General features: G+C 41.2%; 1 long non-coding RNA gene across 1 annotated transcript; it reads right to left on the reverse strand.

Annotated features, from left to right (window-relative positions):
• Nucleotides 1-1,904: 1,904 nt before the first annotated feature.
• Nucleotides 1,905-5,789, reverse strand: LOC122221407. Its single transcript, XR_006203201.1, has 3 exons — nt 5,712-5,789; nt 4,949-5,037; nt 1,905-1,959 (listed from the first exon to the last, which is right to left on the reverse strand). It is a non-coding gene; the product is annotated as an uncharacterized LOC122221407 (long non-coding RNA).
• Between the last annotated feature and the right edge of the window lie 7,295 nt (nt 5,790-13,084).

The following is a 13,084-nucleotide window of genomic DNA, read 5'->3' on the forward strand; positions in this document are numbered from 1 at the left end:
CCTCCTTCCAGAACCAAGAACTGCAACTTGACCTACGATCTGTTTTTAACATCAAAAGCAATGGCTCCTCTCCTCTTGGTCCTTTCCTATTGGAGTTTGTTTATTGATTATTCCTGATGCAAACTTTCCTGTGCCTCAATCCCCGGGACAATTGTTCCCAGATTACATTTGGCCAGACATACTTCAGGATTAAGAAACCCTCATGACCTGGGCATTTAAACACCCAAGTCTGTTGGATCCTGTCGAATTCCACATGCTTCCAAATATGCAAAGGGGACAAAGTGGCGGGGGCAGGACAGTGTGGCAGGCACTGGATTCTGAGCCAGGAAACCAGCAGTTTTACCAGGTTCTAACCTCTGATGGCACTTTCTTTGAGGGTATCAGCTCCCTTTCTGCAAAAAGCCATGGCTTTCCCATCTGCAAGATCTCAAAGTTCTACCTCTAAGATCAGAAAAGTTCTATCACTTGTAGTCCTAGCAGTTAATGTCTCACCTGATCCTGCCCACTTAGTTTTAGACCTAGACTTACTATGGATTAATGAATAGAATGATGAACAAAGAGAGAGAAAATCTGTTCTCTACTCTCTTGATACTAAGAGTACATCCCAGAGCAGCAGCAGTGACATCACCTGGTGGTATGTTATAACCAGAGAGTCCCTCCACTGCCACCGCCGTCCCCAACCCCAAATCACAATCTGCAAGATCCCCATGTGATTTCAATGCACATTAAAATCTAGGCAGCACGGCATCTCAGTCCTGCCCCTGGCTAACTAGAAATTTGGAAGTCACACAGACCTTTGAAACACCATTCGTATTTCTAAAGAGGAAGAGCCCCCATCATTTGTGTTGCCAACCAGACACTCTATTTCTAAGGAGATCATGTATATGAAAACCCTAGAAAAACTGCAAAGGGCTAGACTGATGTAGAATATTATTGAATTTTTTCTAAGGAAAGTGAACCATAATATTTGATGAGGTTATTTCTGAGATTTGGATACGAGCTCACCCGTTCTAACGAGGTCCCATAACCCTAGAAATGACACTTTCAGCTGCTCCAAAACTTGAAAAAAACATCTATAAATAAGCTCACTCTCCCCCAGTTCTTATGTCAGTTTGGATCTCCTCTCTCCTGAGTTCTAGACTCATATTTTAGATCGTCTGTTGGATGCCCGTCAGGTTCTCCCACAACCTCCTCCAACTCCACAGTCTGAAATGGAATCAGACCTCATCAAGCCTTAAAACTGCCCCAGTCTCCTGCCTCAGTAAATGGCCCACCCTCTACCCACTCGGCTCAAGTCAGAAACCTGGGGTCATCCTTCACTCTTCTCCTTATGTCCCAGTGCATCCAATCACATTTCCTTTTGATTTACCTCGTAGCATTACTTGAACCCCTTCTCTTTATCCCTCTTGCTCCCAACCTAGTGTGCAAGTTTCTGCTTCTCATTACAAGAATAGTGGCAACGGCCTGCTCCGTGAGTCTGCCAGCCTGCAGTCTTGCCCACACACTAGAATGATCTTTCTCAGACATGGATCTGTCACTGTTCCTGCTCTGCTAAAGCCCCTTCCATGGCTCCCCATTACTTGGACAAGAGCCAGACTCCTTCATGTGGCTTACCAGGACCTTTACCCTGGTAAAGGGTAACCCTACCCTTTACCCTGGCCCAGCCTACCTCATCACCTCATTTTTTTTGGCTCCCCCATCCTGCCTTGGATTAGAGCAAAATAGAAGCACCCACAGTTTTACCCAACAACCCACCCCCCTCTCCCTGTGCATCCCCCCCTAGGCTGCTCCCATGACGGCACCCCCTTCTCCCACATCTTCACCTGGCCCGGTGCTACACAACCTTCAGAATTCCTTCAGCTCAACCTTACCCTAGCAGGATTCTTCTCTAAATCTTCCTTCCTGTAGATTTTTGGCACATTTTCTTTCTGCTCACAGCGCTTCAAGTTCAACTTTACCCTACATCAGAATGGGACAGAGAGAAAAGGTTACAAGTATAGGCCACGGGACCAGACTGCCTGCCTCTGAATATCGGCTCTGCCCTTCACCAGCAATGTGAATGCAAATAAATTCCATAACTGCTTGGAACCACACTTTCCCTATTTATAATTTAAGGTGATGAGAGGACTCTCCAGAGGGCGATTGTAAGAACTGAATAAAACCATACATGTAGAATATTCAGACTGGTACTGGCGGTAGAAACCACTCAGTAAATATTATCTATTTCATTAAACTTTTCTTATTTGTTATCGTCCTCAAGAAAACCCAAGTTCTTGAGATCTGGACCTTGAAGAGAGGGAGGGACCAGAGCCAGAGGAAGTGGTTCTCATTTCCACTCTGGAACCACTAGCTCCATGATGGTGGACGAGTTTCTTAACCTTTCTGAGCCTCAGTTTCCTCACCTGCACCGTGATGCAGAAATAGCACCTGCCCATAGAGTTATGAGAATAAATTAAGTAAAGCGCTTAAATGCTCTTCTGGAATTTACTAAGAGCTTGATGGAGAAACGTTAGCTCTTGGTGTTGCTTTGATTTGTGTTGGTTTTTTACTCTCTTTTTGTTTTGTATTTTCGGTGTCTAATAAAGTACCTCATAGATGCTCGGTAAAAGGCTATGGAATGGGTATGATGAATGACCTCATTTTCTTTGGACATATTCACAGAAGTGAAATTCCTATGTCATATGGTAGTTCTAATTTTTTGAGGATCCTCCATACTGTTTTCCATAATGGCTGCACCAATGTACAATTCCACAACCTGTGACAAGGGTTTCCTTTCTCCACGTCTTCACCAACACTTGTTCTCGCTTGCCTTTTTGATGACAGCCATTCTGACAGGTGTGAGGTGATATCTCATTATGGTTTTATTTTGCATTTCCCCAATGACTAGTGATGTTGAGCATCTTTTCATGGACCTGTCAGCCTTTGCATATCTTCCTTGGGGAAATGACTATCGGGTCCTTTGCCTATTTTTAATTTTTTTTTTTGTTTCTTTTCATTTTTGTTTTTTGCTTCTGAGTTTCATGAGTTCTTTACATATTTTTGATATTAACCCTTTATCAGATATATGGTTTGCAAAAGGTTTTCCCATTTTTTTTAGATTGTCTTTTCACGTTTTTGATGGTTTCTTTTGCTGTACAGAAGCTTTTTAATATGTTGTAGTCCCACTTGTTTATTTATTTTTTTATTTTGTTACTCGTGCAATAGGTATGCTGTCCAAAAGTCATCACCAAGATCCATGTCAAGCAACTCGATTCCTGTGTTTTCTTCTGGGAGTTTCATGGTGTCAGGTCTTATCTTTAAGTCCTCCTTTGAGGATCCAGACCAGATCTGCATCCCACTAAGTTCCCATGTCAGAGTACACTCCTAATTTGGTTCTACAGATGAGCAAAACTGCTGGTTGGAAGTCAACTTGGCCACTGCAGGTATCAACTAAGTTTTCCATGACCTGTGTGCTAATTGTTGCAAGCCCTTCCCCCCTTTCTCTGTCACAGTCAGATTCCCAGTGGCTGAGCCTCGCAGATGGCCCTGCAATCTCTTGTGTTGTGAAGTCAGAGTAGGGTCTCTCACAAAGCGACCCACAATGCTGGGGGTGGGGTCTGGTCATCCCCCCTGTGTTTACTTTTCCCACTGGAGAGACCAGAAGCTCAGAGAAGACCTCCTCACGTGGTGCATCTGGCCTGCTGGAGGGACCATGTGGTCAACACGTAGACACTTCTCTTGTTCCTCCAATGCAGTCGTCTTGGTCTCTGGTGCAGGGTGCTTCAGCCTCACCCCCCATGTTGCTCTGGAGAAAATTAGTTCTGCCTGATTGCCTTGCAATGTCCTGTTTTTGAAAAGTTGTTAGTTGCTTCTCTGTTGAGGAGGAGTGATGTCAGGAACAACCTATGTGGCCATCTTGGTGATGTCACTCCCTACGCTATTCTTTTTTAAAAAGCATCAGTAAACCGGATTAAGTCAAGGCTGCATCCATAAAGCTGTATGGCCTGACTTGAGAAAACAAATTCAAGGAGGGCTTGGAAGAGATCTTGGAAAAGTAGGAGAATGAACTTCTCTTAATGGGAAAATGGTGCTTTTATCCACCTGGTGCAGCATCCAGTTCTACATCTTAATGCTGGGTACCTCCAAAGGGAACATCTGGGCACTTATCGTAACACCGCTCTGTGTGTGTGTGTGTGTGTGTGTGTGTGTGTGTGTGTGTTGTGAGAATGGGGAAGGAGAAGAGTTAATGGACAACTCATCCCCTGGTGGGATATACATTTTCTTCTTTACACTCTTCTGTACTTGATCCTTTTTCCTGCAATGTGAATGCATTAAATAAGCAGGAAAGATTCTTTGCTCCGCGAGTGCACCAAGCTCTTTCCCACCTTTTGGTTTCTGTGAATGATGTGATACTGCCTGGAAAATCCTGACCACACCCACTCCCTCAGAGCCTCTGAGCCTCTCCACCAACTCTTCCTCCTGTAGCTTAGTCTTCTTGTCCTGATTATATTCTTGCATCACACCCTTGATTCGCCTTCACAGATGGTTCACCATTTACTTATAATCGTTCTTGTTGTTGTTTCTGTGATTAAATGTGAAGTTATCTGTCTTCCTTCTTAGACAGGAAATTCTGAGGGGCCAGGAGCCAGCTGTCCTCCCCAGCGTGTAGCACAGCCTCAGCACAGCATCGCAACATGTAAGTGATCAAATGCATCCCCGTATCCACTGCATGTAACTTAAGGAACACACCTGCCCACTACGGATGTTATTGCCATGACCGTCAGGACACAGAAAGCACCTGGGCCCAGGTGGATCCAGTCAAGGCTTCAGGGAAGAGGTCATAGAGGAAGCAGGACTTCAGATGGGCCCAGGGATTAACACCTTTCAAGGCACTAAAACTGGGGTTTGCTGGGAGTTGGCCAGCTGGAGGGTAGAGTGGGTTTAGCAGGTAAGGCAGTGCCTCACTCACCCTTGTCACTATAGTGCACACTGCCCAACTTCCACTCGCTCCAGCACCCGACTGGATTTGCCCGAAAGCTCTCTGGCTGCTAGCTCTGCCTGTATACACAAGACAAAAGTATGGGGAATTGATTCCCAGCTATCAGTTAATGGCTGATCAGAGTTGGGGTGGAAATACTCCTGTTCCCTTGACCCTCGGTGGGACAACACGGGGACTGGTGTTCTCTCCTGGCTCTCAGAGTCACTCAGCAATGCTAAGCAGCAGGGTGGCGACCTGCACCAGTGCTAAGGGGAAGCCTGTGTCTTCCTGGGGCCAAGTGTTGTGTAAGCTGCTACAGATATAAGAAAGTATAAGATGCAGGCATTGCCGCCAAAGAACTCAAAGGGGGCGTGGTGATAGACGTGTGGACAGATCATTATAAATGTGACACAGGGTAGCGTGGGCAATGAGAAAGGTGTATGTAGAAAGCACAAGCGTGTGTCCAGAAGGGTTGAACATCCCAGAAGAGGATGCTGAGGACCTCCCAAGCTCACAATGAGCACTGTATGCCTGCTGTCCTCATTCTCAGATGCCCAAATTGCCTGGCACTGGTGTCCTCCACAAAGAGCACGGGATAGGAAAGAATGAGGTGAGGTTGGCATTCTAAGACGCTTGGTGAGGATTTCAGAAATTTCCGGTTACAAAACCCCACAGAGCTCCCTGGGACTTGAGAGGTTCTTTTCAGGAGCAAACACCCAGACAAGCTTTATATTATACAAAGTAAAATAGCCACCTTAGCTCCCTTGTCTACTCCATGGAGACAGCTGGCATAACGCTTTCTTAGAATCAAGGCATTTGACTCGTCTTGAAATTGCACTTCTGTGATTAAAAAAAGTAAAAACCTTTAGATTACATAAAAGGTTTTTGTGGTTCAAAAATTCAATGACCAAATCGAATTTGATACTGAGCAAATTAAATTTCTATTGAGGCATCTTGAAAGAATGAAACATCGTTGCAAACTACAGCCACACACAACATAAAACTCTATATAAATACAATCCAAAGGGATTCTTTTCATGATTCAAACATCATGACGTGCTTCTAAAGTTATCCTGACAAGCTGTAATTATTTCTAGATCCCATGAAGTTTCTGGGCCCTGCTTTTTGCTCTCCTTTATGTCTATCACAAAAACAGCTAAAAACTTATGCTGGAAAGATAAACCCTAGCTTAAGGCTTATCTTAAGCCTTAATAGATAAGCCCTAGAAAACTAATAGAGTTTTCTAGGGCTGCTGAAACAAAGTACCACAAAGTGAGTGGCTTCCACAACAAAAACTTACCGTCTCACAGTTCTGGAGGCTAGATGCCCGATATTGGCACCTGCAGGGTTAATTCTATCCAAGACTGTAAGGAAGAATCTATCTGCTCCCTACCTCTCCATTAGCTCTTTGTGGTTGGCTGGCAATCTTTGGCATTCCTTGGCATGTAGAAGCATCATACTGATGTTGGTCTTCATGTTCACATAGTGTTCTCCCTGTGTTTACATCAGTCTCCAAATTTCCCTTTTGAGATGGACATCAGTCATGAGGATTGGAGCCTACCCTAATGACCTCACTGTAACTTGACTAACTCTGTAAAGACTTTGTCTCCAAGGAAAGTTATACTACAAAGTATTAGGGTTAGGACTTCAAAGGGAGACACAATTCAACACTTAACAGAGGCAAGCATTTACTGAGAATCTACCTAATAAGAGACCTGGTGCTGGTTACATTACTCATTTTATTTTGGCAGAACTTTTTTGAAATAACATTTCATTGTCACCATTTTATATTTTGCTTCCTTCCTTCCTTCACCAAATATTTTCTTGAGCTCTGTGGGTGAGAGAAGTCTTTATGGTTGGTGATAGATTTTCATTTTTGTACCACACACCTTAATGTACTCTCGTTTAGTTAAAAGAAAAAGAACAAATGCAAATTTAAGAGGAACATAAAACTTTTCTAAAGATTAAAATCATCAAAGATAGAGATAGCAGTATGATATGAAATATTTTTATGGCACCTGAAAGGCAGGCCTCTCATGCCATAAAACACAATGATAATTAAAGTGCATGTAACAATTTTTAAATCCTATTTGACTCTCCATTTATTAGAAGTAAAGACTATCCTCAAAATGTGTTAATTGGGGAAGATTGCTTGCAAACAGCCACGCTTATATTTTTATTTAGAAATAAGACATGAGGGGTGCCTGGGGGGGCTCAATCAGTTGAGTGTCCGACTTTGGTTTAGGTCACGATATCACGGTTTGCGAGTTCGAGCCCTGCATTGGGCTCTGTGCTGACAGCTCAGAGCCTGGAGCCTGCTTCAGATTCTGTGTCTCCCTCTGTCTCTGTCCCTCCCCTGCTCTCTCTCTCTCTTTCTCTCTCTCAAAAATAAATAAACATTAAAAAAATAGAAAAAAAGACATGAAAGTTATCTACACTGTACTTGAGTTTCTTAGCATTAAATTGAATAATTTTAAACATCAACATCAGTTGGTCAAAGAAATTTAGGTCTTTAAATTTTTTTAGTGTTTATTTTTGAGAGACAGACAGAGTGTGAGCAGGGAAGGGACAGAGAGAGGGAGACACAGAATCTAAAGCAGGCTCCAGGCTCTGAGCTGTCAGCACAGAGTCTGATGCAGGGCTCAAACTCATGAACCACTAGATCACGACCTGAGCTGAAGTCAGACACTTAACCGACTGAGCCCCCCAGGCACGCTAAGAAATTTAGGTCTTTTTGATGCTGGAACATATAGCTCTAACATTTCAACATACATCTGTTCCCAACACAAAACAAAATGCATGTCATATCAAAATTGATTCATTGACAGGGTGCCCGGGTGGCTCAGTCAGTTAAGCGTCTGCTTTTGATTTTGGCTCAGGTCCTGATCTCACGGTTCCTAAGACTGAGCTCCACATTGGGCACTATGCTGACAGTGAGAATCCCAGCTTGGGCTTCTCTCTCTCCTCTCTCTGCCCCTCCCCCGCTTGCACTCACTAGCTCCTCTCACTCAAAATAAACAAACATTTATAAAAGCATATAGCAATTCATTAAAACGACTCGCTGACAAATTATTTGTCTACAAACAAAATGACCGCTAACATAAACTGCGTATTTTATTCATTACGTGGCAAAATGTTTTCAAGTTGTATCGTTTAACAATTTAAATTCTAATGTATAATAATTTATAATTTATTCTGCAGAGAGCAAAGGTTTTGAAAAAACGGACCATGTAGGCAATATGAGCATACTGAGCTGAAATACATGTTTTTCCTTAAAATTACTCCATCACAAATCATCTGAAATTATGAAGGAAGACACTAGGGGGCAGGGTAGAGATTCAAGGTGTTCCTATCACTTTGAAAGGCGTTAGGGAGTCAAAAATAGTCCAGGAGAAAGAAAGGACTGAAAGTCCACTTTCCAAATGCTAACTGGACAACTCAAACTCCCACACGTGTGCACACACACGAGTACGCACACACACACGTATACACACACTCCTCCCTTGTTAACATCAACCTATTTATACTCTTCGGGCTGAGCGTGCCGACATGTTTCCCATCTCTGTGTTTCAAAGCAAGGTCTTCTCTTGATCTGATGAAAACCCTTTACTACTGCTCATCAGCCTGTCGAATCTTCCAGACCCCACTCAAGCGTGACCTCCTCTATTAAACTTCTATGCATTCCCCCCTCCTTATTCCTAGTAAATTAGCCCCTTCCTCCTCCAAACAACCTGGGGGCCCAGCCCTGTAAAGAATTCTACGGATGCAGTTGCCCTCAACGGTGATGTGTCATGAGGGCAAGAACTGAGGCCATTCCGTAGCAGATGCTTATGTGATTGACTCAATGGGTGGATACGTAAATAACCAAGTGGATTATCCATTAGGTCCCTCATCTGGAAACTTGGAGTATCATTCCCCCAAAGCACACAGAGCTGTGCTGTGGATGGGGTTGGAGGGTATACATAGGAATAGCCATATGACTCTTACAAACCATGAGCCCTACCAGGCAACGATTATTTGACCTTGCTGATTACTGATCTCTGGTCAGAATGTTTTCGTAAGAAAATTTTTGTCTGCCTCAGAGTTTATTCCAACTGGAAAATACTTTGAAATTCTCAAAGTAACTAATAGTGTACCTACTAACTCCAGCAGTCACCCATAAGTGTTTTAGTGAGCAACTACTCTGAGCTTCTCCATATTTTAGGTACTGGGGACAGTGCTTCCTTCCTCACAGAGACTGAGGTCCAGAGTGAGGTAAAAAAGAAACATGTCCTACTTATAGGTTTATTTCTCTGCCTTCATTTCTCAAAGTCTAGTTTTTTTTTTTTTCTTTGCATGTTTTGAGTTTTCTAATTGGAACCTAATTATCGGTAATGCATTACGTGGCAGGTGATTTGCGGTATATAATGAGTATCTGGTATTGTGTGCTAAATCTCAAATATTTCAGTTTTTACTGGTCAAAAGCAGGGTTGTGAAGTACTCTTTATTCTGATCCACATTTGAGTTTCTTTACAGAACGGCACCAACAAAATCCCAAATTAAAAAATAAAATGGGACATTTAAATAGCTGATAAAGTAAAATATGCTTTCTGAGTATCTTTTCATTGGTTTTTTATCAGTTTGTGCCATGGCAATGTTAGTAGTATGAAATAGACTATATATTTTAAAACTCTCTTAAATAGGCTATATCACAGATTAGACTAGCCCAGACCCAATGTCTCTGGTAGCGTTTTATATAGATATTTAATATAAACGGCTGAGTTTCAAGGCTGATGAGTTTTTCATTTGTTTCTAATGAACAAGATGTGCTTAACATTTCACTGCTCTACAGCCTAGAGTTTTATAAAATCTGATTAAATGATTCACTTACAGTAAAATGGAGTAAAGGGTCAGACTGAAATCTTTTGAACCGGCCTCCAGCTATCTAATAAGAGACCTGGAAGATTGTTTGGGGTAAATGTGAAGCCATTCAATTCCTCAGCAAGTGTTTTAAATTGGCATTTGACATAGACCACATGTCTAATAATTAGCCATGTGTTAAAATGATGGGATTTTGGTTCACCAAGAGAAGAGATGAGTCTTACATAGGATCTGTCCTGGTCTCTCTGAATGAAGAGATCTATCTCTCACATGCCTGGCTGGTGGGGAAAAACTGTACAGGGGGAGGAAGGGAGAAAATCCCACATAAATCCGTACTTAGATTAGGTTTACAAACAAGCTTCAAAGTTTCCACCTTCACATAACTGTCCACTGTTACGTATATTCTAATCGGCGTCTTACCGTGTCTCTTAAATTAGGAAACCAGAGATTGCATATATTTCATTTTTCAAAGATTGGCTATTTTTCAATAGCCTTAAATAGCTATCTACTTGGTGAGATTATCTCTAAGGGTGAGGGATAGGCTATCAATAAAAATAATGAAAAGTCTGTGGTAATTACTGGGGTCTGTGTTAGTACACACTTCTTTTTCCTTCCCCTGAAATATGTCGTGCAATTACTTACCCATGAAGTGAAAGAAATGGTTATTAAAAAGGTTGGGGATAGGTTATTCTCTCACTAAAAAGTTTAATGATTTTTAAACCCAACAACCTTTAAAGTGTGGTGACACATGGATAGACTAATGAGACTCAGTAAGACGACTTATAGGCTGGTAACAAATGGCGTGTTTCACCAGCCTCAAATGAATAACCCTTTGGGTATAAACACCTTTCATCCTGAAGAAATCATCTTAAACTGAGACTTTTATGCACGCAGTCCTTCATTGACCGAGCTCTTAGGATATGCCTACCATGGTTACCCAGGGTGGGGAAAGAACGAATTATGGACCTTGTCTGTAGACTCTGCCTTGTTTGAGAGATGATACACCATCTGTGAACTAATTGAGGGCATGCAAACTGTGTGATAAAGGAAAGACTTGTCTCCAGAGAAGAGCTGATTAATGATGAAGAGGAGTGTTGGGGAGAGTCTTGTAAGAAAAGTGAGTTTTGAGCCCACAAATGGAAAGATGTGTATCATCTTGCAGAAAATTAAATGGAGATTTTCTATAAGGAAAGACCCGGGAGATGCCTGTGCTCTGAATGAGTTCAGTTGAGCCAAAAAGGAGGAGGAGATAATTCACACATAGGACTAGAGGGTAGGAGAGCCAAACAGGTACAGTAACATCAAATTAAAGAGGACTTTGAATGACAAGCTAATTTCTAATTTGGTTTTTATTTGTTTCTTGCTTATATCATACATTTTTTGGGGGTGGGGGGGTGGGGAAGATAACATTGATTCTATGCTCAATCTGTATGACCATGAGCAAGTGCTTCAATAACTTACACACTGATCTACTGGCATACAGCTCTTTGATATCTCCATCTTCTACAAGAGCCCATGAGCCTAAAATCCAAAGAGCCCTATCAATACAACATGACAACAAAAGGATATTGGACTCAATGCAATGCAGGGAATCACAGGTCTACTTGATCTGAGGGAAGTCACTTGCCACACAACAAAAGGACAGAATTGTGGGGCTATACATAAGTTATCTCCCTTCCATGTCTCTATGGCTGTATCTCTCACTGTCCACCAAACACATTGACTCCTGCTCTATACTAGGAACCATGCTAATAACTTGATATGAAGTCAACTATATTCATTTTCAAAATAAATAACAAGGCTCAGAGAAAGTGACACAAAAGTCATGGAACCAGTGAGGAGTCAACCTGTCATTCAAATCCAAGCCGATTCCATTCCAGAGCCTACTTATTGTAAATCCTTTAGTTTCTTTAATGAAGGTCTAGCAAATAAACCTCTCAGGTTTATTCTCTGACACTGAAATTTTTCTGTATTGTGCCCTTGTTCTTGACAGATTTTCTGGGTCCACAATTCATGGTCAACAGCTATTTTTTCTTAGAACTGTGAAGCATTCACATTCTTCCAGTTTTCATTGTTGCTGTTGAAGAGTCTATTATCAATGGAATTTTCTGTAGCATTCTTTTTTCATGATAGTGTCTATTTTGAGTCTTCTGAAATTTCACTACATTGTATAAGCATGAATTTATTTCTGTTTATTCTGTATGGTTAATGTTATGCTTCAGAACCATTAGCTCTTCAATTATCACCTCATCCATATCCCCAATTTTTGCATTCTAGAAATCTGATTTGAAATACTGTAACTTTCTTAAAATATCCTTCATGACTCTTAGCCTTTTTTCTTACTTTTTTTCTTATTCCCTAATCTTTCTGTGTCGGATTCTGGATAATTTCTCTGACTAATGCTCTCCTAATATATATCTAAACTGCTTCATTCATTCATTGAGTTTTACACTTCAACAACTATTATTTTTGATGTCTAAAATTCTAATTGTTGTGCAAACTTCCTTGGTAATTTTTAATAGATTTTTGTCACTTATTTATTTCTTAAAATGTATTAAATTTAAATTTACTTATTTAAATTTTAAAATATTATGTTTTTACATATTTCATGCACCGGTTATGTCATACATCCAAAGACTTTGGAAGCTGAAACATGCCTTTTTGAGAAAACAAAACAAAACAAAACAAAAATCTGTTGACCATTATCAAGGGTGGCTTTTTTCCTTATGTGTTTGGTAAATCTTGGTAGTATACTGAACTTATTTTATGGAAATATCTAGGGTCCAATTCTGGATGTTCTTCTGTAAAAATGGTGATATTTTCTTTTGCCAAAGGCCACATACTGTCCATTGATCTGGGCCAATTAGCTTTGTAGATGGTCCCAGTTTAATTTGGTTATATCCAGATTTAGTTTCTTCACCTGGTCTAGGATCTAAGACTTAGTCATTTGATTTTGATTACAGAAGTGATATTTCCCTTTTTCACAGCCTGGTGGTATTCATTTACAACCACCTCTTAGAAGGTTCTTTCCACCATTTCTCCTCACTTAGACTTCCCTTCTTGAAGACATTATGGACTTCCCCACCCTTCACATTTGTTTGATAATTCACATTATCAATATATACTTCATAGCAGTTTTTCATTTGTCTTTTCCTTTACAGAACCTGGGCCTCTCTTGCCACCCATATTTTCTTCTACAGCATTCTGAACTTCCTCAATGGAAAAATCTTCTTTGATTTTCTTTATGTCACTTAGCTCTCATTTTAT

Source organism: Panthera leo, chromosome B3 (genome assembly GCF_018350215.1).
Source record: "Panthera leo isolate Ple1 chromosome B3, P.leo_Ple1_pat1.1, whole genome shotgun sequence".
Classification (NCBI taxonomy): Eukaryota; Metazoa; Chordata; class Mammalia; order Carnivora; family Felidae; genus Panthera; species Panthera leo.